Here is a 25,170-nt window from a genome sequence, read left to right as displayed (position 1 = left end):
CTGTGTGACCTTGAACACATACCTGGACTGAGTCTCACCTTTTCCACCCTTGAATGCAGTGATCTTTGTGACCCTTTCCATTCACCACCATTTTGTTACCCAAGAGATAGATGGATTGGTAGATCAATAGATAGGTTCATCACTCTATAAAATAGTAGTCTGTTGGCACTTACGTGTGTAACCAGAGGCCATCATGTTCTGAGACTGCCCCATGGCTTTTTTTTTTTTTTTTTTTTTTTGAGACAGAGTCTCACACTGTCCCCTAGGCTGGAGTGCAGTGGCACGATCTTGGCTCACTGCAACCTCCGCCTCCCGGGTTCATGCCATTCTCCTGCCTCAGCCTCTCCGAGTAGCTGGGACTACAGGCGCCCGCCACCACGCCCGGCTAATTTTTTTTTGTATTTTTAGTAGAGACAGGGTTTCACCATGGTCTTGATCTCCTGACCTCGTGATCCACCCGCCTCGGCCTCCCAAAGTGCTGGGATTACAAGCGTGAGCCACTGCGCCCGGCCTGCCCCATGGCTTTTTGGCATCTCTATTTTGGTGTCTGCCCCTGTGTTTGCAAACACACTTTGGTATCCCCAGATACATTTTTTCTGAAGTCCATATATGCACGTATCCTTCATTAGCTTTGTTCCTCTTTATAACCACACGTTGATTGCTCCATGTTTATTCCGTTCAGTCAAAAAAGAAATATCCAATTTTGACTTTTTTCTTAGTCTCCCTCCTCTCTCCCACCACCTTCTCCTTAAGGGATTGAGATTCCAGAATGTCAGTCTAGTTAGGCATAAAACCTGCACAAGGCCCGAGGGCCACTTTGGGCCAGAGGAGAGACAGAGTGGGAGGGAGAAGTGCTGACTTAATTTCACATCCTGATTTCTGTATTTTTTCCTTTGTTTTCCGTGGCAGATGCTATAATGGTTGAAACTTCTTAGACTGGGAAGTATTTGCTTACGTGTGTAGACACTGCCATCTCGTGGTGGAGTCAGATGTCATTCGTGATTATTTCTTGTATTACACTGCCATCTTCTGGCGAATTCGTATATGACATTGGTGATGAATTCTTGTATGGCACTGCCATCTGGTGGCGGATTCTTATATGACACCGCCGATAAATTCCTGAGTGACACTGCCATCTGGTGGTAGATTCTTAGATGACATCGGTGGTGGTTTCTTGGGTGAGACTGCCGCCTAGCGGTAGCTTTTTATGATACTGCCATCTGGTGGTGGTTTTATATGTTACATATATTACATTGTTTCAAGGACATATATATTATGTTGTTCCAAGGACACATTTATTTGTGTCCTTAGAAACTTGAAATAGTTGACCCTGCTGGGTGTCCCCAGAGGGCCGGGTTGGGTAGCCAGCTTCAGGCATGGACACTTGGGGGCTCCTCCCCTCCCCTCCCCCATCATGTATCAGCTGTGCTGGGAACATTGCGATCTAAGTTTGGCCCCTAGCAAGTCTTAGTAAGACAAAATTTTTGTAAGATAAAAATCAAAGTTGTCCAAACGTGCAAACCAGCCTCTGAATGATTTTTTCCTTGTGCTTTCAATCAATTGGAGGAAACAGAAGGCAGGTCAGAGGAGTGGGGCAATACACTGTGATCTTTCATACTATTTTTGTTTTTGTTACAGTTTTGTCTTCCCTGGATTTTAAAAGTCAAATGTGTTATGATTATGAAATACTTAGCTATTTTCATCTACCCATTAGTATTTGCTAATCAAAACCCGTAAAAATCTTGACTTTGCTCATACTGATGTTTTTATGATATTGATACTCCATTTAATGTTGTTGGCTTAAATTCTGCAATGTTTTCACTTTGTGCTTTTTTTTTTATCTCTTCTCATGCGGCTCGACAAAAGTGCTCACTGCAAGTGGCCTTGGGGGTCCCCTTGCTCAGTGTTGTTGCTCAGGCCCCAGGCATACCTTTGTGCTGTGGATGGATGTGTTGAGGATGGCTGAGGTGTGGCCAACGAGAGTTATCTTATCGCTGCGCTTCAACACGACTTAGCAATTGGCCTTATTGTTATCTCATTGTTAATATTCATGGCGGCTCAAAAGCATTTAAGAACTTTCCTAGAAGCTTTCACTGTTTGTTCCCTGTATGTGTTTGTTTCTGGAATGTAATGGCATTCATTGCTGTCATATGCCACCTGGCAGCTTTGCTATGCTGTGGTTTTCACTATATTTTCTTCATTTTTACCAAGCAGTGTTCACGTCCTTGGCTCTTAGTGTCTGTCTGGCTTGAATGATGAAAAGGGAGTAAAGAGATTTTCACATGAACATGGGGAAGATTTGACCCTTGTCTCCCTGGCACTGCTCCTGAGGGTCCACCTCTGTGCCCTGAAGCTCCAGGGCAGGCGTCCAGGGTGGGAAGCACGGAGTCTGTGCTTTTTCTCAGCTGGGGCAGTTGCCAATGGGACTTCCTCCTGGCAATTCCTACTTCCACCCACCCTGTGGGTCCAGTGACTCAGCCTGGGCTTCGAGGACTAGCTCCTTCATTTCTTTCCTCTCTGCATTGACTTCTGTGGCAGTGATGAGAGAGAAACATGGCCAGACTTGCGCCTTGGGCTGGGGTGGTTGCAGGTGCTTAGGCTCATTACCTGGTGCTGTCTCCTTGCAGGCACCTACAGCTGAGTCTGGGGACCACGTTTGTCAGGGCTGGGAATGCAAATGGTAGTGGTGGTTTCCTTTGCTGGGGGTTGATGCAGTGGATGGGGGGCTTCCATTTGCAGTTGAGGGCCAGGTGTTGGGGTCCTTCCATGTGGCAGGGATAAAGAGGAGAGCTGGCATCTGGAGTCCTGATCTGTCTGAGAGGCAGTGCCTCCGGCCACCCCAGGATGGAGGCCGGCTTCCAGCCCTGGCTGATGGGGCAGAAGCAGGGAATTCCCCAGATGTGGTATGGCAGACCTTTGGAAGATTCACTCGGCCTCCACTTGACCTCGTGAGGCCAAAGGCCACAGCCCCATGTGTTCCGTGTGCTGTTGAGCATGTTTGTATTTCATTGGCGTGGATGATAATTTGGTTGAAAGGAGAGATGGTCACCAGTGGAGTCAGTTTAGGAAGGCACAAAGGTCAACCCTTTCCATTTCTAGAACTTAGCCAAAGAAAAGTGTGGAGACGAAAGCGGGAGCTGGCTTTGAGTGACGGTGGAGTGCCCAGCTGGGGCTTCCAATTTGATTCTGTGTTCCAGCCGAGTGCGCCCTTCCAGAAAACAGACTCCTGGGCTCACAGTTGCATTTAGCATGGGAAGATTATAGACACATTTGTATTGGTTTTGTTAAAAGGAACTTATTGCTATGAAGAAATCGGTAGAAATGGCTGATGAAATGTTAAAAGGAAACATTTCAATGGCTATTTTTGGCTCTTGAATAAAATAGATGTGAAAGATAAAAATAAGAGTACCAGGAATAGCAGCGTGCTAACCCAGAAGGGCGGCTGGGAAGGCTCCTGCCTGCGGTCACTGAGACAGCCAGGCTTGAGCTCCAGCTTTCTCCCCTGGGGCCACAGGCCTCCCTGGTGGTGTTTTCAGAGGATGAGTGTGGGTTCAACTGTGTCCTCTGCTTTGAAGGTTGCTAATTTTTCTAGGGTTTATTTGGATAATTTAAATGTTTTTTTCCTGAGTATAAAAGCAGTATTTGTTGTATAAAACATGGGAAATGCCCGACAGCATAAAGAAGGCAGTGAAAACCATGACCTCTTGGCGAGCGCTGCTGCTGTTCCCATCGGGCTAATGCTGCTTTCCTGTCTTGTGGGTGTGCGCGGCTTACAGAAAGTGCCATTTGAGGGGCTTCTCATCATCATCTTATGTTCTGTGTGTTCATTAAGGGGGTGGAAATAGATTTATGAATCCAAGAGGTAGCCAGAAGTTCATTTCTTCAATTTTCCAATGTGAAAAACAACTAGAGCACAGCATGTTTCCATGTGTGTGTGTCCCAGCGAGTCTCCGGAACACTCAGTGACGAAGTGTGTGCTCCAGCGTCAAGGATCCCGGTCCCTGGTGCTGTTATTTCCTGACCCTGTGTGTGTCCCTTACTTGCAGCAGTGACTCTTCGAGAAGACAGTGCCAAGAAGTTGGAGAGCAGGGCACACCGCATCTCTGCATGCCTGTCGGATTATTCACTAGCCAGCGACAGTGGGGTGTTTGAACCTCTAACCAAAAGGTCTGAAGCCAGTTTTACTATTTCGTTTGTATGCAGAATCACCTGTGTTACTGGCAATCACAAAAAGATTCTGTACTGAAACTTTCATACATTGACACTTTGTTTATTTTTTCAGGGGTAGGATATTTTTCTAGCTTCTTTCACCTTTGGGTGATTGGGTTTTAGAAAGAAGTCTTTCTCCCTGGCCCTGGGGGCCTAAGGCTTGAGTCTGATGGAGCTCAAAAAGGAGAATCAATGTATGGGAGAGCCCTCCTTTTCTGGAAAGGACATTCATTCATTAGAAATGAATTTCCTCCCTCCCTCCCTTCCTTGTTTTCTTAGCTATAGGAATGGTTTCACAATGACACAGCACCTTTTGGAATTCCATGATTTATTTTGATCGGGCATCTTTGATGTCATTATTTCTTCGTACAATTTAAGTCTCCGGTATCTAGAAGACAGTTCACTTTAAGTTAATTTTTGAACACTTCCCCAAGTATCACATGTGGTTTTGAAAGGCATGCAAAGTTACTTTCTTCTTTTATTTGTTTGTTTGTTTGTTTGTTTGAGACAGGCTCTCGCTGTCACCCAGGCTGGAGTGCAGTGGTGCAATCATAGCTCACTGCAGCCTCAAACTCCTGGGCTCAAGCAGTTCTCCCACTTCAGCCACATAGATATCTGGGATTATAGCACACACCACCATGCCTGGCTAATTTTTGTATTTTTAGTAGATATGGGGTTTCATCATGTTGCCCAGGCTGGTCTTTAATTCCTGGGCTTGAGAGATCAGCCCGCCTCCGCCTCCCAGAGTGTTGGGATTATAGATCTACTTCACCATACTTGGCTAATTTTGTTTGTATTTTTAATAGAGACAGGGTTTCACCATGTTGGAAAGACTAGTCTCGAACTCCTGGCTTCAAGTGATCCACCCACCTCAGCCTCCCAAAGTGCTGGGATTACAGGCATGAGCCATTGTGCCCAGCCACAAAGTTATTTTTCTAAAACAGGAACAACATAAAAAAGAAAAAGGCAGGGCATGGTGGCTTGCGCCTGTAATCCCAGCACTTTGGGAGGCTGAGGTGGGTGTATCACCTGAGGTCAGGAGTTCAAGACCAGCCTGGCCAACATGATGAAACCCCGACTCTACTAAAAATACAAAAATTAGACTGGCATGGTGGTGCACACCCATAATCCCAGCTACTCAGGAGGCTGAGGCAGGAGAATCGCTTGAACCCGGGTGGCAGAGGTTGCAGTGAGCCGAGATAGCACCACTGCACTCCAGCCTGGGCAATAAGAGTCAGACTTTGTCTAAAAAAAAATTTAATCGATCTAGTTCTAAACCTCATTTTGAATCCACCCATATTACTCTGAAATACATTCATCTTTCCTGTGGCTAAAACCTTAAATCCTAGCCAGTAACTCCCATTGCACTTAAGGAAATCCAATCTCCTTGCTGTGGCCCCTGAACAGGCTGCTGCTGGCCCACGGCGGTGCCTCTAGTTTGTGTAAAATGCGTATATTAATTTATAATAAATCATACAGGGCTTTTTTAGCTCTAAAAGGCTATTATTCACTAGTTGCTGTGTGAATCAGTATTTCTGGGTGCAGTTAGATATTATTAGAGTTGATGCCCAAGGCTCATCTCCACCAGCACAGGGGAGGCATCTGCTCATTTTATGGTCGATGACTCTGGGCCTCCTTCTGCTGGGCTCAGTCCTGAGGTGGGTCTGACTCAGCTCAGAGCTGTGCACCGCAGCCCTCCTCCCCAACTTGCATGAGTGCTCTTTAGGATGGAGCTGAACACCAGCTTCTCAAAACCAATTGGCACCATCACAGGCACAGAGAACTGATTGGGTCACTCTGGTGGGCTCCCCAGCCCTAGCCAAGAAGGGTTTCTCTAGGGAGCCTGGCCCTGACTCATGAGACATGGAGCCCCAGGCAGAGGTTGCAGTGAGCCAAGATCACGTCACTGCACTCCAGCCTGGGTGACAGAGCAAGTGTCTGTCTCAAAAAGAAAAAAAAAGAAAAGAAATCTACTGTATCTTCACCTAGGTGAGGCTATCACATACATTGATATATATTGGAATATGTCTGTGTGTGTCTCAGTGTATATGCCAAGATGCACATTAACAAAGATTCCTGCTGGGCGCTGTGGCTCACGCCTCTAATCCAAACTCTTTGAGAGGCTGAGGCAGGTGGATCACGAGGTCAGGAGTTCAAGACCAGCCTGGCCAATATGATGAACGACCTCTCTACTAAAAATCCAAAAATGAGCCAGGCATGGTGGTGTGCTCCTGTAATCCCAGCTACTCAGAAGGCTGAGGCAGAGGAATCGCTTGAACCCAGGAGGCTGGGGTAACAGTGAGCCAAGATCAGGTCTCTGCACTCCAGCCTGGGTGACAGAGTGAGCCTCTGTCTCAAAAAAAAAAAAAAAAAAGATTCCATTAGTAAACGTAGAATGATTCAATTATAAAAATCACCATTTTGGGCTGGGCACAGTGGCTCGCGCCTGTAATCCTGGGATGACGCTTTGGGAGGCTGAGGCGGGCAGATCACGAGGTCAGGAGATTCAGACCATCCTGGGTAACACAGGGAAACCCCATCTCTACTAAAAATACAAAAAAATTAGCTGGTCGTGGGGACAGGCACCTGTAGTCCCAGCTACACGGGAGGCTGAGACAGGAGAATCGCTTGAACCCAGGAAGTGGAAGTTGCAGTGAGCTGATACTGTTCTACTGCTTTCCAGCCTGGGTGACAGAGCAAGAGTCTGTCTCCAAAAAACAAAAGAGCCACAACGCCCAGCCTGAAAAGAATATTCTTTACCTATTTAATGGTCTTTGCATCCTTATTGGTAGTCAGTTGGCCATAACTACGTAAGAGGTTGGTTCTGTTCTCTCAATGAGGTGGTGGCTCACACCTGTAATTCCAGAATTTTGGGAGGCCAAGGCAGGTGGATCACCTGAGATCAGGAGTTTGAGACCATCGTGTCCAACATGGTGAAACCTCGTCTCTACTAAAAATACAAAAAGTAGCCGGGTGTGGTGACACATGCCTGTAATCCCAGCTACTCAGGAGGCTGAGGCAGGAGAATCTCCTGAACCTGGGAGATGGAGGTTACAGTGAGCTGAGATCGTGCCGCTGCACTCCAGACTGCCTGGGCAGCAGAGCGAGACTCTTGTCTCAACAACAACAACAAAATAATAAAAATCACAAGTGTTAAACAGTATTTTTGTAGTGATTAATTACAGTATTTTTATAGTAATTAATTTTACTGTGTTTCTGAAATTGGAAAGTAAAAGTTTTCTGACTCTATCCTTTTTCAAGATCATTTTGGCTCTTTTTGCATCTTTGGTGTTTCATATTAATGTTAGAACAAGGTTTTAAGTTTCTGCAAAAAAGCCAGTTGTGATTTTGATAGGGATTGTGCTGAATCTGTAGGGTAGTTTGCATAGTGTTGCCATCTCAGCAATATTAAGTCTTCCAATCCATGAATAATAGATGACTTTTCATCTGATTAGATTTGTCTTTCACTTCTTTCCATGATACTTTGTAATTTTCAGTGTATAAATGCTGCACTTAAAAAAACTTATTCCTAAGTATTGTAGTCTTTCTTTGTCCTTTTATAAATGAATTTGTTTTTCTGATTTCATTCTCAAATTGTTTATCACATGTTTATGAAAATACAAACATTTTGTATATTATTCTTTTATCGTGCAACTTTGCTGAACTCATCTGTTAATAGAATTATTGATTACTGTTTGTTAGTAATAGTATTTTTTTATGAATTACTTTGAATTTTCTGTGTACATGACCATGTAATCTGCATGTTTTCTAACCTAGTTGCCATTTTCCCTTTTGCTTACTTACCATGGCTACAGCCTCCAGCGTGATGTGGAACATTAGTGGAGAAAGCAGACATCCTTGTCTCGTTTTTGATGTTAGGAGGAAATAATTGAGTCTTTTTCATTACCTATGATGTCAGCTGTGGTTTTGTTATGGTACCTTTCATATTTAGAATGGTGTCTTTTATACATATTTTGTCACATTTGTAGATCTTTTTTGTGTCTATTGAGAAGACAATTTTGCTTTTCCCCCTTTATTCTATCCATATGATGTATTATATTGATTGATTTTTGTAATCTGAACAGACTTTGAAGTCCTGGAGTAAATCCTACTTGGTCATGTTGTATAATACATTTTTATATGTTGTTGGATGTGTTTTGCTTGTATTTTTGCTGAAGATTGAAAAATCTATACTCATAAGGGATATTGGTCTACAGTTTTCCCAGTTGTGTGATACCTTTGTCTAGTTCTTTTTGTTGTTGTTGTTTATTTTTTATTTTTTTGAGATGGAGTTTTGCTCTTGTCACCCAGGCTGGAATGCAGTGCTGTGATCTCGGCTCACTGCAACCTCTACCTCCCGGGTTCAAGTGATTCTCCTGCCTCAGGCTCCCAAGTAGCTGGGATTACAGGCACACGCCACCACACCCAGCTAATTTTTTTTTCTTTTGAGATGGAGTCTCACTGTGTCACCCAGGCTGGAGTGCAGTGGCACAATCTCAGCTCACTGCAAGCTCCACCTCCTGGGTTCACGCCATTCTCCTGCCTCAGCCTCCTGAGTAGCTGGGACTAATGGGTGCCCACCACCACGCCTGGCTAATTTTTTGTATTTTTAGTAGAGACAGGGTTTCACTGTGTTAGCCAGGATGGTCTCGATCTCCTGACCTCGTGATCCACCCACCTCGGCCTCCCAAAGTGCTGGCATTACAGGCATGAGCCACTGCACCCAGCCCACATCCAGCTACTTTTTGTATTTTTAGTAGAGACGGTTTCACCACGTTGGCCAGGCTGGTCTCAAACTCCTGACCTCAAGTGATCTGCATGCCTCAGCCTCCCAAAGTGCTAGGATTACAAGTGTGAGCCGCCATGCCCAGCCATCTTTGTCTAGTTCTGCTTTCAGAGTAATACTGGCCTCATAGAATGACTGCGACAGGTAGATTCTTAAGTAGTGCTTTGTTATAACCCAATTGCAGCCTTTCTTATTTATTTTCTCCCCTTTTTCCTGACATCCTTTACTTTCACCACCTTTATATAGGTCTACCTTTGCTAGTAAATAGGGTCATATGGGTGCTGGAAATAATCCTTTCCTGTGAATTGTTTATTATTAAGGTACATGTGAATATTACTGTTAAAGCAGTGATACTATCTTTTCCTTAAGAATAGTTCACAATTTTCATTCATTATATTTCAAATATTTTCATATAATTTTATTTTTACTTCAGTTTTGGAATTTGTTTGGTTCTGAGTATGTATTGAAAAGATGCAAGAAGCTATTCAGTAAAAATTTTCCTCCCAACCCTATCCCTTGGTGGCTCAGATCTGCTCTCTAGAGATACTCAGAGTATGAATTACCAAGAAAAAGATAGATGTATATTTGTCACACAAATTCAACAGTATATATACATTGTACCTTGATTTGTTTTTTTCACTCTCATATCCATACATAATGAGTTTCTCATTTTTTAAGCAGCAGAGTTGTTTCTCTTATTGTGCGCCATAGTTTTTGTTTTTCTTTCTGAGACAGGGTCTCACTCTGTTGCTCAGGATGGAGTGTAGTGGCACAATCTCAGCTCACGGCAACCTTTGCCCCCCAGGCCCAAGCGATCTTCCCACATCAGCCTCCCAGGTAGCTTGGACTACAGGCACGTGCCACCACACCCGGTTAATTTTTGTATTTTTGGTAGAGGTGAGGTTTCAGGTTGGTCTTGAACTCCTGAGCTCAAGTGTTCCACCTGCTTCAGCCTCCCAAAGTGCTGGGATTACAGGCGTGAGCCACCGCGTCTGGCCAATAGTGCGCCATAATTTGTTAAACTGTTCTCAATTAATGGCCATTTAGCTTGTTTTCCAGTTTTAAGTAATTTAAAATTTAGCATAATTAAAAACGTTAAGTTATTTGGTACGTGTGAAAGAACCTGAGAGATAAATTGCTATCGAGGTTTATTTATTTATTTATTTTTGAAATGGGGTTCTTGCTATTTTGCCCAAGCCTGGTCTCAAACTCTTTCGTTCACTTGAGAGACCCTCCTGCCTCAGCCAAATAGCTGGGACCACAGCCGTGTACTACCATGCCCAGATTAGGTCATCTGGTTTGTATTTGGTAATATCTCATAGTATTCCAATTTGAAATTTCACTTCATAGTTGTGATACTGATATGTTCCTACTAACAGTACAGAAAAGTACAGGTTGGCATTCTGTTTTTATTTAACATCCAGTCTCACCACCCCCTTTTTCAAGTCTGTATTCCCACTCACAATCTCGTTATTAAAAAAATTTTGAGGCCGGGCGCGGTGGCTCACGCTTGTAATCCCAGCACTTTGGGAGGCCGAGGCGGGCGGATCACGAGGTAAGGAGATCGAGACCGTCTCTACTAAAAATACTCCGTGAACTCCGTCTCTACTAAAAATACAAAAAAATTAGCCAGGCGTGGTGGCGGGCGCCTGTAGTCCCAGCTACTCGGAGAGGCTGAGGCAGGAGAATGGCGTGAACCCGGGAGGCGGAGCTTGCAGTGAGCTGAGATCGTGCCACTGCACTCCAACCTGGGTGACAGAGCGAGACTCCGTCTCAAAAAAAAAAAAAAAAAAAAAAAAAAAAAAAAAATTTTGAGTAAAGTATGAAATTTTATTAAGGAGCTACATGTATAGTTTTGATATGAATGAAGCTATGTTTCAGATGGTTAATTTACTTTGGTTGTTTGGAATTTCCAATTTTTTTTTTTTATTTTACAGAGTCTTGCCAAATTTATAACGACTGTAGGCCAGGGTATGGATAGGGATATTTTTACTAAGTACTATTACATGTACTAGAGGTATTCTGTTATGTTAAAATATCCTATTAGAGATACATGATGAAAGACATATGGATGAAATATTATGGAGTATGAGATGTTGCAAAATAACTTGGAAAGACAAGGATATAGATAAAAATAGATTGGCCATGAATTTGTAATCAGTGAGTCTAAGTGTTTATTATATTGGTTTTGTAGATGTTTGTAATTTTCTATGATACATCCTTTTTCAGTAGGAATTCAGAATAAAGAAAGTGGTAAATATTTGAATAAATCTAAGTAACAGCTGACTATGAAAATAATGCCTTATGGTCTTAAATATATATGGAACTAAAATATACCACAATGATAAAATATAAGTTGGTATGGAGGCAGATGGAAGTTAGTTTCCTTTACTCTCTGGCAGGATGATAACAAAATTGATTAACTTTGGATTTTTATGAGTTAAATATTATTATTATTATTTGTAGACAGAGCCTAGCTCTGTCACCCAGGCTGGAGTGCAGTGATGTGATCTCGGCTCACTACAACCTCCACCTCCCGGGTTCAAGCAATTCTCCTGCCTCAGCCTCTGGAGTAGCTATAGGTGTGTGCCAACACATCTGGCTAATTTTTGTATTTTTAGTAGAGACAGGGTTTTACCATGTTGGCCAGGCTGGTCTCAAACTCCTGACCTCTGGTGATCCACCCGCCTTGGCCTCCCAAAGTGCTGGCATTACAGTTATGAGCCATACACCCAGCTCTAAATATTCATATTTAAATTTTTAAAATAACCGAAAATATGGAAGAGAAAGCAGAAAGTTTGGCCCGGCACAGTGGCTCGCACCTGTAATTCCAGCTACTTCGGAGGATTAGGCAGGAGAATCGCTTGAACCCAGGAGGCGGAGGTTGCATTGAGCCAAGATCATGCCATTGCACTCCACCCTGGGCCACAAGAGAGAAACTCTGTCTCAAAAAAAAAAAAAAAGTAGAAAGTTCCCTTGTAATTTATTTTTTTGGAAGATTCATCCTGTAGATTTTCTCAGTCTGCATTGTGCTGTATGCAGCCCTGTTATATGGTTTTAAATATTTCTCTTACCTCTGTACAGTGGTCTCCCTTTATCCAGAAACTCATTTTTCACAGTGTCAATTACCTGTATTCAACCAAGGTTCAAAAATAGGTGAGTACAGTACAATACAGTTATTTTGGGGGAGAAAGGGAGAGAGAGCACATTCACATAACTTTTATTATAGTGTATTGATAACATTGGTCTTTTTGTTTGTTTGTTTGTTTGTTTTTTTTGAGTTAGAGTCTTACTCTGTCACCCAGAATGGAGTGCAGTGACATGATCTTGACTTATGAGATAGTAGCTGCAACTACAGGCATGCGCCACCACACCCAGAGAATTTTTGTATTTTTAGTAGAGATGGGATTTTGCCATGTTGGCTAGGCTGGTCTCAAACTCCTGACCTCAAGTGATCCACCTGCCTCGACCTCCCAAAGTGCTGGGATTACAGGTGCGAGCCGCCAGCCCTGGTGTAGGCTGAATGATCTAGATTGCCACTATTAGGAATGGTTTGGGGGTTTTTGCCTCTCTTTGTTGTTTCTTTAAACTTTTTTCTTTCAGGTTCCAGAACTAGGAAAGTCAACGTATAAAGAGGGTCTAATAATCTGTATTGGAGGAGTGATGTTGCTATTAGTAGTCTAGTCCTTTAGAAAAATTCACCATTTTAATGAAAAGGAGAAAACTGTATGTAGTTCTGTCTTGATGAAAGCGATTTTACTTTTTAAAATTAACTTTATCCAAGGTATAATTTACATACCATAAAATTCATACATTTTATGTTTACAATCGAAGAATATTTTGCATATTTAATGTGTTATGCAACCATCTCTGTAAATCCGTTTTGGAGCATTTCTACCATCCTAGTAGATATCCTTCTAATCTGTATATAGTTAATCCCTATTCCTAGCACCAGCCCTAGAGAACCATTACTTGACTGTCTCTATAGATTTGCCTTTTCCCTGGACATTTAATATTAATGGAATCATGCAATATGTGATCTTTTGTGTCTTGTTCTTCTCATTTCGTATATTTTTGTGATTAAAAAAATCTTACCATCTGTAATTTGTCCCCTTTTTTGCTAAATAGTATTCCACTGTAGGTATATGCCGAATTTTATTTATTCATTCATTCGTTGATTAACATTTGGGCTATTTAAACTTTTTGGCTGTTTTATCATTTTAGTTGATAGTGTACACTCTGAGCTCTAAGGCTATTGCTATACTCATCCAGTATTATCTCTTTCTTCACAATACAATGACACTTTGTAGTTGTATAGTAGGCATGATGTACCGGTTGTGTGGTAGGAATTAGGGCGTATTTGCTGAGAACCTTAGGGGTAGTGTGATTTGGCTCTTGCTTTGTTTGATATTTGCTACATATCCTGTATTAAGGTTTGCATAACTGCTCCTCTCTCCATCGACTTGTGCAGTTTTATGGATTTTGGTATTTTCTTCCAGTATCTAAAAGGTCATATTCCTCCTTTGTTCCTGGTATATTCTTTGTCTTAGCTTGGCAAATCACTTACTTTTTTGCCTCACTTTGCTCCTTTGTAGTAAGAGTGGGTGAATTCCCCATGCTTTCTAACTGAGAAGTGCTGTAACTGGGAAAGAACATAGGTAGGGAGTTGGCGGGGTGGTTGAGGCAAGGAGGGGAAGCCTAGCTACAGCCAGGAAGCATCTTTTTTTTTTTTTTGAGATGGAATCTTGCTCCGTCACCCAGGCTGGAGTGCAGTGGCACAATCTAGGCTCACTGCAACCTCTGCCTCCCAGGTTCAAGCAATTCTCCTGCCTCAGCCTCCTGAGTAGCTGTGACTACAGGTATGCACCACCACACCTGGCTAATTTTTGTATTTTTAGTAGAGACAGGGCTTCACCATATTGGCCAGGCTGGTCTCAAACTCCTGACTTCAGGTGATCTGCCTGCTTCAGCCTCCCAAAAGTGCTGAGATTACAGGCATGAGCCACTGCATCCCACCCAGGAAGCATCTTTTTAAAATTTATTCAGTTGTCACCAGACTATTTCACTTACAATATGTTACTCTATTTTTTTTTTTTTAGACGAAGTCTCACTCTGTTGCCCAGGCTGGAGTGCAGTGGAGCTGTCTTGGCTCACTACAACCTCCACCTCCTGGGTTCAAGCGATTCTCGTGCCTCAGCCTCAGTATGTTACTCTATTTTTTATTTAGGGAAAGAGTTGGTAAACTTTTCTTAAAGTGCCAGATAGTAAATATTTTAGGTTTTATGAGCCATAAGGTCTCTGTCACCTAGTAGATGTATCCAGTGGTTTCCTTGTGAGCTGCAAGGAAATAGAGAGCTGGAGGACTGAAGCCTAGTCTGAGAAGTTACTCTATGAGAAAAGCAAACCCCAAAGGTAGAGTGGAAACAGCAATTATAAGAGGAAACGCAGCCAGGCGTGGTGGCTCAAGCCTATAATCCCAGCAATTTTGGAGGCTGAGGCGAGCAGATCACCTGAGGTCAGGGGTTCGAGACCAGCTGGACCAACATGGTGAAACCCCATCTCTGCTAAAAATAGAAAAAATTAGCCAGGCATGGTGGCATGTGCCTATAGTCCCAACTACTCGGGAGACTGAGGCACAAGAATCACTTGAACCCAGGAAGTGGATGTTGCAGTGAGCCAAGATCACGCCATTGCACTTCAGCCTGGGTGACAGAGGGAGACTCCATCTCAAAAAAGAAAACAAAAAGAGGAAACACAACAAGACATAGCCTGTGGAACCTGCCAAGAAGAAGACAAAGGAAGGAGACTATCTAGGATTGAGATCCAATTTGTATGAGGAGGGTAGTGATGGAGGGGGATAAGGGGCATGATGTGATAGCACAGGGACCCGTTTTAACAAAAAGTGTTCATGGGGAGTTTTGACAGACGTTGGGATGGAATTATGACCTTGCCCCCTCAATAATTAACTCATTTTCCGGGCGTGGTGGCTCACGCCTGTAATCCCAGCACTTTGGGAGGCCGAGACGGGCAGATCACGAGATCAGGAGATCGAGACCATCCTGGCTAACACGGTGAAACCTCGTCTCTACTAAAAATACAAAAAAATTAGCCAGGCGAAGTGGCAGGCACCTGTAGTCCCAGCTATTCGGGAGGCTGAGGCAGGAGAATGGCATGAACCCTGGAGGTGGAGCTTGCAGTGAGCCGAGATCACGCCACTGCACTCCAGCCTGAGCGACAGAGCGAGACTCCGTCTCAAAACAAAACAAACAAAAAAACTTAACTAATTTGATGGGTTTGTGTAAGTCACCACCCTGCCTCCACCTTGAGACAGGGTTTTGTTCTGTTGTCCAGGCTGGAGTGCAGTGGCACAATCCTAGCTCATTGCGGCCTCGAACTCCTGGGCTCAAGTGATCCTCCCGCCTCAGCCTCCCAAATAGCTGGGACTACAGGCGCATGCCACCACACCTGGCTAATTTTTTAACTTTTTGTAGGGACGGGGTCTCGCCATGTTCCCCAGGCTTGTGAAGTAATCCTCCTGCCTGTGCCTCCGAAAGTACTTGGATTACAGGCGTGAGCCACTTTGCCTAGCTGTTTTCATCATTACTTTGAAGAAAAATGTATACTTTGATATTTTGATCATAAAACATGACAAGATTTTATTACTGTTTTTTGAGACGGAGGCTAAAGTTCAGTGGTGTGATCTCGAGGGGTTCAAGCAATTCTCCTGCCTCGCCCTCCTGAGTAGCTGGGCCTACAGGCATGCGCCACTACACAATTTTTGTATTTTTAGTAGAGATGGGGTTTTTCCATATTGGCCAGGCTGGTCTTGAACTCCTGGCCTCAGGTGATCTGCCCACCTCGGCCTCCCAAAGTGCTGGGATTTCAGGCATGAGCCACTGCGCCCGACCTGTAACAAGATTTTTTTAAAGGACGTACCCAAAATTCCATTTTTAATCTTTCAATTTTTTTCTTTTCTTTTGATCCATAAAGCAATTGCATATATATAAAGTCTTTTTTTTTTGTATTTTTTTTTTTTTTAGTAGAGACAGGGTTTCACTGTGGTCTCAATCTCCTGAATTCATGATCTGTCCACCTTGGCCTCCCAAAGTGCTGGGATTACAGGGGTGAGCCACTGCACCCGGCCAAGTATTAAATTTTTTATTTGAAAAATCTCCCCTCTCTGAACATCTCCCACCATTTCTGCAGAGGTCTCTACCTAGGTAAGGAGAAGAAACAATTCTTGGCCGGGTACAGTGGCTCATGCCTGTAATACCAGCACTTTGGAAAGCCAAGGTTGGTGGATTCCTTGATCCCAGAAGTTCGAGACCAGCCTGGCCACCACAGTGAAACCCCATCTTTACCAAAAATACAAAAATTAGGCAGGTGTGATGGAGTGCACCTGTAGTCCCAGCTACTCAGGAGGCTGAGGTAGAAGGATTGCTTGGGCCTGGGAGGTCAAGGCTGCAGTGAACCAAGGTGGTGCCACTGCACTCCAGCCTGGGGAACAGAGTGAGACCCTCTTTAAAAAAAAAAAAATTATTTGTGAGGGTGAAATTTAAATGCCTTTGTGCATAGCTATCAGTTATTCTTTGTTTTAATATTTAGTTTATTGTGAAATATAACACATATAGAAACATACATAAAATAACACACAGGGCCAGGCCTGGTGGGTCAGGCCTATAATCCCAGCACTTTGGGAGGCCGAAGCGGGCGGATTACTTGAGGTCAGGAGTTTGAGACCAGCCTGGCCAACATGGTGAAACCCCATCTCTACTAAAAATACAAAAATTAGGCCGGGCGCGGTGGCTCATGCTTGTAATCCCAGCACTTTGGGAGGCCGAGGCAGGCGGATCACGAGGTCAGGAGATCGAGACCACGGTGAAACCCTGTCTCTACTAAAAATACAAAAAATTAGCTGGGCGTGGTGGCGGGCGCCTGTAGTCCCAGCTACTCGGAGAGGCTGAGGCAGGAGAATGGCGTGAACCCAGGAGGCGGAGCTTGCAGTGAGCCGAGATTGCACCACTGCACTCCAGCCTGGGCGACAGAGCGAGACTCCGTCTCCAAAAAAAAAAAAAATACAAAAATTAGTCAGATATGGTGGTGCATGCCTATAATCCCAGCTACTTGGGAGGCCGAGGCAGGAGAATTGCTTGAACCTGGGAGGCAGAGGTTACAGTGAACCAAGATCGCACTATTGCACTCCAGCCTGGGCAATGGAGTCAGACTCTGTCTAAAAAAAAAAAAAAAAAAAAAAAATAGGCCGGATGTGGTGGCTCACGCCTGTAATCCTTGCACTTTGGGAGGGCCAAGGCGGGCAGATCACCTGAGGTCAGGAGTTCGAGACCAGCCTGACCAACATGGAGAAACCCCGTCCCTACTAAAACTACAAAATTAGCTGGGCATGGAGTTGCATGACTGAAATCCCAGCTACTTGGGAGGCTGAGGCAGGAGAATCACTTGAATCTGGGAGGTGGAGGTTGTTGTGAGCTGAGATCACGCCATTGTACTCCAGCCTGGGCAACAAGAGCGAAACTCCATCTCAAACAAACAAAAAACAAAACAAAAACAAAAAACACAGTGTAACAAGTTATTATAAAGTCACTGCTCAGGGACCACCTTGCCCGCTCCTGTGACTCTAGAGGGAAGCTCCCTCCACTGTTCTTTAGAGTTTTATATCTTAAGTACAGGAGTCAACAAACTAGGCCTATGCACCACATCTGGCACCCAGCCTTTATTTATTTTTTGAGATGGAGTCTCACTCTGTCACCCTGGCTGCAGTGTGGTAGCACAATCTCGGCTCGCTGCAACCTCCGCCTCCCGGATTCAAGCAATTCTCCTGCCTCAGCCTCCTGAGTAGCTGGGATTACAGGTGCGTGCCACCACACTTGGCTAATTTTTGTATTTTTGGTAGAGACGGGGTTTCACCTTGTTGGTCAGTCTGGTCTCCAACTCCTGACGTCAGGTGATCCGCCTGCGTTGGCCTCCCAAAGTGCTGGGATTACAGGCATGAGCCATGATGCCTGACCCAGCCTTTTTTAAAATGAAGGTTTCGGCTGGCGTGGTGGCTCACGTCTGTAATCCCAGCACTTTGGGAGGCCAAGGCAGGTGGATCACCTGAGGTCAAGAGTTCGAGACCAGCCTGGCCAACATGGTGAAACCCCATCTGTACCAAAATACAAAAATTAGCTGGGCGTGATGGCAGGCACATGTAATGCCAGCTACTTGGGAGCCTGAGGCACAAGAATCACTTGAACCCGGGAGGCTGAGGTTGCAGCGAGCAAAGATCACATGATTGCACTCCAGCCTGGGTAACAAGAGCGAAACTCCATCTCAAAACAAAACAAACAACAACAAAACAAAACGGATGTCCTTTTTTGTCTCTTAACCCCGTTTTTTATTTTTTTTATTTTCAGACAGGGTCTCGCTCTGTTGCCGAGGGTGGAGTGCAGGGGCCCGATCTTAGCTCACTGCAGCCTCAACTTCTCTGGCTCACATGACCCTCCCACCTCAGCCTCCCAAATAGCTGGGACCACAGCTGGGTACCCCCATGCCTGCCTAATTTTTGTATTTTTTGTAGAGTGAGATTATGCCATGTTTCTCAGGCTGATCTCGAACTTCTGGGCTCAAGTATCTCTCTGCCTCCACCTCCCAAAGTGCTCGGATTACAGGCGTGAGCTACCATGCCCAGCCCTGCTTTAATTTAAAGTGTATTACATTTGATATTAGTACAGCCCCTTCAGCTCTTTTTTGGTTACTATTTTAATTGTATCTTTGTATCCTTTTGCTTTCAATCTGTTTCTGTATTTAAAATGTTTATCTTGTAGATAGCACATTGGTGGATCATCTTTTGTTTTTTAATCCTTTCAGCCAGTCTGATTTTCTTTCTTTCTTTTTTTTTTTTTTTTTGAGACAGAGTTGTGCTTTTGTCACCCAGGCTGGAGTGCTATGGTGCGATCTCAGCTCACTGCAACCTCTGCCTCCTGGGTTCAAGCGATTCTTCAGCCTCAGCCTCCTGAGTAGCTGGGATTACAGGTGCGTGCCACCAGTCCTGGCTAATTTTTGTATTTTAGTAGAGACAGGGGTTTCTTCATGTTGGTCAGGCTGGTCTTGAACTCCTGACCTCAGGTGATCCACTGCCTCGGCCTCCCAAAGTGCTGGGATTACAGGCGTAAGCCACCGTGCCCGGCCAAAGTGGTGGATTTTTTTTCTCACAAAATCTATTCCATTCTTTTTCCAGAAACCAAATTTGTATAAGTTAACTAAAACAAATACTCTAATTTTTTTGTTCTGAGGTCTTATTGAGTTTTTAGAATTTTATCTTTACATGTTTAGAAAAATTAGAAAATATAGATAAAACATAACCAAGAAAATAATAACATCTTTCCTTCTGTTCAAAGTTCATTACTATTAGCCGAGTGCAGTGACTCACACCTGTAATCCCAGCATTTTGGGAGACTGGGGCGGGTGGATCACTTGAGCCCAGGAGTTCAAGACCAGCCTGGGCAACATGGCAAAACCCAGTCTACAAAAATACAAAAATTAGCCAGGCGTGGTTGCATGTGCCTGCAGTCCCAGCTACTGGCAAGGCTGAGGTGGAGAACCACCTGAACCCGGTAAGTCAGGGCTGCAGTGGTGCAGCCTCTGTCCCCCAGGCTGGAGTGCAGTGGTGCAGTCTTGGCTCACTGCAACTTCCGCCTCCCGGGTTCAAGCAATTCTCCTGCCTCAGCCTCCCGAGTAGCTGGGATTACAGGTGCGCACCACCACACCCGGCTAATCTTTGTATTTTTAGTAGAGAAGGAGTCTCACCATGTTGGCCAGGCTGGTTTTGAACTCCTGACCTCAAATGATCCACCTGCCCAGGCCTCCCAAAGTGCTGGGATTACAGGTGTGAGCCACCATGCCCGGCCTATATTGTTTTATATTTCTTCAATTTTGTTTTGTGGTCGCTGGAGGTCTGTTTCCTTCTTTGATTCCCTGCACAGTGCTTCCACAGCTGCTCCATGTAATCTGCCCAAGATTTTTGCTGCATTCAGCTGAACACACAGGAGGAAGCTCTTCAGGCCGAGCGAGCCGACCGCACAAAGATCCGTTCTCATACCCAGGGGATAGCTCCAGTTAGTGTGAGCGCGACCACCCGCCGCCGCGTGATTAAGAGCGCTCCGGGCCAAGAAGTCCCCCGTGGGAGTGCGGGCGTGTGTGAGTGCGGCGGAAATCCCGCCTTCCGGCGCCCGCTGTTGGCCTTGGCCGCAGCCGGGGCGCTCCAAGTAGGAAGATAAAGCGGGATTGCTGGAAGCGGAAGAGTCGGGAGGAGTGGCGAAGGCCTCCTCTTCCCCGTTGGCTGCGCCCACGGAGCAGCCTCGTTGCGACTGGCCGTACGCGGGGTGGGGGGGGCAGTCCCGGGTCGGCCCGCTCCTCGGGCCGCCAGAGGCGCCGGGATGGCGGGCGCAGGCTGTGCCAGCAGCTCCTGGGAGGCTGCGTTCGCACACCGGCGGGGTGAGGCGGTCGGGCCCTGCGCGTCAGGTCCTGGCCTAGGGCACCGGGGCGGCCGGTGGCGGGGGCGGTGTGGGCGCGGGGCTGACGGGCGGCCGAGCCTGGGAGGCGGGCGTGGGCGCGGCGGCCGCACTGGGGCCTGCGCGGACCGCCCGCGGCGCAGCCTCGGGCTTCTCTCCATCTCTTAAGTGGTGGTGGCTGTGGGTTTTTCTGCAGGCGATCCTTTTGAGTAATTTGTTTCACGGACGCGCCCTGCTGTGGGGTAAAGCGGCAGATTCATGCTGCTGCTGTCATTTGTTGTTAAAACGATGGACTCTCTGTCGTGTGTGTGTACCTTTTGGATTTGAGGGCAGGGGGATGACATTGTGACTTGGCTTCCTGTGACCGTCCATTCTCAAGGTCTCCTCAGCGTGGTGCAGAAACTCGGCACACCCTGCCTGCCGTGGAAGGAGGCTTTCCCTTCCCCACCTCCCTCTCCCTCCATCTCTTCCCTCTTTCCTTCTCTCTCCTTCACTCCCCTCCCCCAGCTCTTCTGTCCCCCCTTTCTGTTCTCTCTCTCTCTTTTTCCTTTTCTGCATTAAACCTTTCGGGAGTGTCTTTGTAAACTATTAAAAAGCGTTAGGTCTTCAACATGTATGTTTACTTGCAGGCCTGAGACCTGGGAGGAAGCTGGAGAAAAGATGCCCTCTGAATCTTTCTGTTTGGTTGCCCAGGCTCGGCTTGACTCCAAATGGTTGAAAACAGATACACAGGTGGGGTTTGGCATGTCTTTTTCTTGGTGTGTTTCTGCTTCCATGTTTAAATTTCTCGTGTAAGGCTTTTTTTAGGGTATGTAAGGGGAAGTCAATTGTATCTTGCTGAATTAGAGGAGCAGGTTTATTTCCTGTAACTTAAAATGTAACAGTTTTTATGGCTGTTTTTGTAGATCATGCACGGCTGCCTTTTAATTAGTTTCTTGCAAGTGCACGAAACTTGAGATCTATTAATAGGCAAAATTTTTTTCCTATTACTACTGGTTAAGAAATCTGCCACACTCCTAACCATATCATGGTGACTGTTGTTTGTTACTGATAGTTTTTGAGCTGTTTAGTTAACTGTGGAGGGGAAAATTGGAGAAGTTGCAGTAATTATGGCCGCTAGAAAGTCACTCATTGTATGAGGTCTTGTGTTTGTGTTTCTGGAGAGACAAGAGTTAGTTCAGTTGAGCTGTTTGGTTTGTATTTGTAACTCCTTATTAAGAGGAGTGCTCAGATTTTCACATCAAGAATATGAGGAAACAATGTTGGCCTTAGATCCTAATTTTTTGATTTAATGAGGTAATTGCAAGCTTGTCAGGACATTATTAAATAAATAATAACAGTAATGTTTCGATAGACAATTCTTTACACCCAGTCTACTTTTATTTGGAAATGGCTTGGGAAAACTACTTTTGGAACTCCTTATCAGCAGCAAAAAGAAGTGTTTGAAATATTTTGTGTGTGTCTGTGTATTTTCCTACTCCCTAAGGCTAACCATTTTAAGTATTAAGTAATCTGCCTTGACTGTTCATCAAAAGTCTTGTAGGCTGTTAAGCAGTAGTTGATCATAGATACTTACACCGAAGTGTTATTGCCCCTTCCTAATTTTTCTTTTTCTTTTTAAACAGGTATTGAGTGTTGGTAGATATGAGAGTCCAGTGTTTAGAACTGTGTTGTGTGGCCAGGCGCAGTGGCTCACGCCTGTAATCCCGGCAGTTTGGGAGGCCGAGGCGGGTGTATCCCCTGAGGTCAGGAGTTGGAGACCAGCCTGACCAACATGTTGAAACCCCGTCTCTACTAAAAATACCAAATTAGCCAGGCATGGTGGTGTATGCCTGTAATCCCAGCTACTCGGGAGGCTGAGGCAGGAGAATTGCTTGAACCCGGGAGGCGGAGGTTGCAGTGGGTCAAGATCACGCCATTGCACTCCAGCCTGGGCAATGATTGCAAAACTGTTTAAAAAAAAAAAAAAAAAAAAGCTGTTGTGGATGATGGGATTGTTATTCATAGTGTAATGTTACGTAAGACAGAGCATAGAGAATTGGGTCAAGAATTGGTGTAGTTACTCTTTGGGTTTGTTTCTCTTTAAACATTTCCTTTGATTTAGCTATAATGGGCTGTTTTTGTCATTTTAAGTGGATGGGAGAGGTGAGAGATGAGTACTTTCATATTTCTGAAATCCTGAGATTCAGGCAAAGTTGTTTTAATAATTGTTTTTATATTAGTGTTTATGTATTTTGAGAAACTTTTTGGAGTATAGGACGTTACCTAATGAAGTTTTTTTCTTAATAATTTTAATTTAATAACTGCTAAACATGAATTCTAGTATCTTGATCTAAAACCAGTTTAATGCTGAATTGAGTTCCTATGATGGGTTAGGCAGATAAACATACAGTGAAGCACCATTTATGTCTTAGAGGGCCTGTTGTTTTGATTTATTAAGTTTAATACACAGTACTTGGCCCTTGTTACACATTTCCAATATGATTAGAAAGTCTTTTTTTTGTTTTTTGAGACGCAGTCTTGCTGTCGCCCAAGCTGGCGTGCAGTGGCACAATCTTGGCTCACTGCGACTTCCGCCTCCGGAATTCAAGTGATTCTCTCCACCTCAGCCTTCTGAGTAGCTGGGATTACAAGTGTGTGCCACCATGCCTGTCCGACTAATTTTTGTATTTTTAGTAGAGATGGGGTTTCACCATGTTGGCCTTAGAGGTCCTGTTGTTTTGATTTATTAAGTTTAATACACAGTACTTGGCCCTTGTTACACATTTCCAATGTGATTAGAAAGTCTTTTTTTTTTTTTTTTTTGAGACGCAGTCTTGCTGTGTCGCCCAGGCTGGAGTGCAGTGGCACCATGTTGGCTCACTGCAAGCTCTGCCTCCTGGGTTGACACCATTCTCCTGCCTTAGCCTCCCAAGTAGCTGGGACTACAGGTGCCCACCACCATGCCTGGCTAATTTTTTGTGTTTTTAGTAGAGACGGGGTTTCACCGTGTTAGCCAGGATGGTCTTGATCTCCTGACCTCGTGATCTGCCCGCCTTGGCCTCCCAAAGTGCTGGGATTACAGGTGTGAGCCACCGCCCCCGGCCTCTTCTTACCTTATAAAATAAAACAGTGTACAGTAACCTTTTAATCAAAACACAGCATCATAGATGGAGACACAAAGCCTGACGTTGTTATTCCTGTTTTTTTTGTCAGCTGATACAAGTATTCTAGTGATGCTACTGTGCTGCTTAGCTACCCTGAACACATTACTTTCTCACTGTATTAATGGTATGTCATATTTTTACTGTTAAGTACTTATGTGTGAATAAGTGTAAGAAAATGTTTGCCTATCAGTAGCATATAAATTCAGAGGCAGGAATGATGGTAATGCCAAACAACCACAGATACTCCAAATGGGTGGCTGAGATAATGACACTTTTGCTTTCTTAGGGTTCACTGTACACAAACTTTGTGTAACGTAGAAAATAAATATTTTGTAAAATTACCTTCAGGCTATGTGTATAAAAGGTGTATATAATACATAAATGAGTTTGGTGTTTTCAACTTGGGTCCCATCCCCAAGATAACTTATTATGTATATGCAAATATTCCAAAATATGAAAAATTCTGAATCACTTCTGATCCCAAGCATTTCAGATAAGGCATACTTAACCTGTAACTCAAGATGTATTTTACCCGTTTACCTAATCTAGATGCTATATTTTTTTTAGGTATATATTAGCTTTATATGTACAGGTGTCAGTGACTATAAGACCTGGTTTTAAATTTAACCTTTTCCTTAAGATTGGATGGGCCACATATATTCTGTTGTATGTGTATATAAGGTAACACAAGTCCTTTTGTCTCCCCCAGTTCCTTTTGCATATGAGAAAACACAAGCCATTTTGTGCCTCTTGCATCTTAAGCCATAGTCTATTTTACTATGTGGTTTCCCATCTGGTTACTTTTGGGAGTACCAGATGGTCTCATAAAAACAGTGGGTTTTCTTGAAACTTTTTGATTAATATTGAACTTGTTTATCATCTTTTAGCTGTGCGGTCAGAGAAGAAATGCCTTAGGAAGCCAAGCAAGTGGCTTTTGGAATATACAGAAGAATATGATCAGATATTTACTCCTAAGAAAAAACAAGAGAAGGTACAGGAGCAGGTGCACAAAGGTGTGTTGCAAAATTTCGGCAAACTTTCACTGGTCCTTAGGAAACTGCAATTTTATCTTCAGTGTCATACTTTAGCTTCATGAAACAATAATTTCCTTAACTGGGATCTTGTTTTTTATTCTCAGCTTGTAGTACAGTACTTAGGATTTAGTGGTTATTCAGGAAATATATAAATGAGTCTACATATTATATTTCTTTATGTATATATTTTTCCCTCTTTGCCTTCAAAGAGTATTTAATGACTTAGGAATATTGTTATGATTTAATCTTAAGTAAAAATATAGGATATAAAGTGAAATATGTATAGTCTGATCCTAATTTCAAAAATAAATACATCTTATTTGTCTTATTTTTTAATTTAGTTTTTTTAAAATGAAGTATTTTAAAGTAGAGACATTTTGACATTCTACCCCTGCATAGGTTAATATGTAGTTAAAGAATGGAAGTTTCCTTTATAATCAATTTAACAGATTTACATCTTATATAAGACCTGTTTATCTGACATC

At 44.0% G+C, this 25,170-nt stretch overlaps 1 long non-coding RNA gene across 2 annotated transcripts; it reads left to right on the top strand.

Annotated features, from left to right (window-relative positions):
- The first annotated feature begins 20,400 nt into the window (after positions 1-20,400).
- LOC105739149 lies at positions 20,401-24,656 on the top strand. 2 transcript variants are annotated; one of them, XR_004029024.1, is made up of 3 exons: positions 20,401-20,488; positions 21,135-21,237; positions 24,539-24,656. It is a non-coding gene; the product is annotated as an uncharacterized LOC105739149 (long non-coding RNA). The 2 variants fall into 2 exon arrangements; XR_004029025.1 differs by lacking the exon at positions 24,539-24,656 and adding an exon at positions 22,131-22,216.
- The last annotated feature ends 514 nt before the right edge of the window (positions 24,657-25,170 follow it).

The sequence above is a fragment of the Nomascus leucogenys genome, unplaced genomic scaffold (assembly GCF_006542625.1).
Source record: "Nomascus leucogenys isolate Asia unplaced genomic scaffold, Asia_NLE_v1 Super-Scaffold_485, whole genome shotgun sequence".
Taxonomy (NCBI): Eukaryota; Metazoa; Chordata; class Mammalia; order Primates; family Hylobatidae; genus Nomascus; species Nomascus leucogenys.
This window is presented reverse-complemented; position numbering and strand designations above follow the sequence as displayed.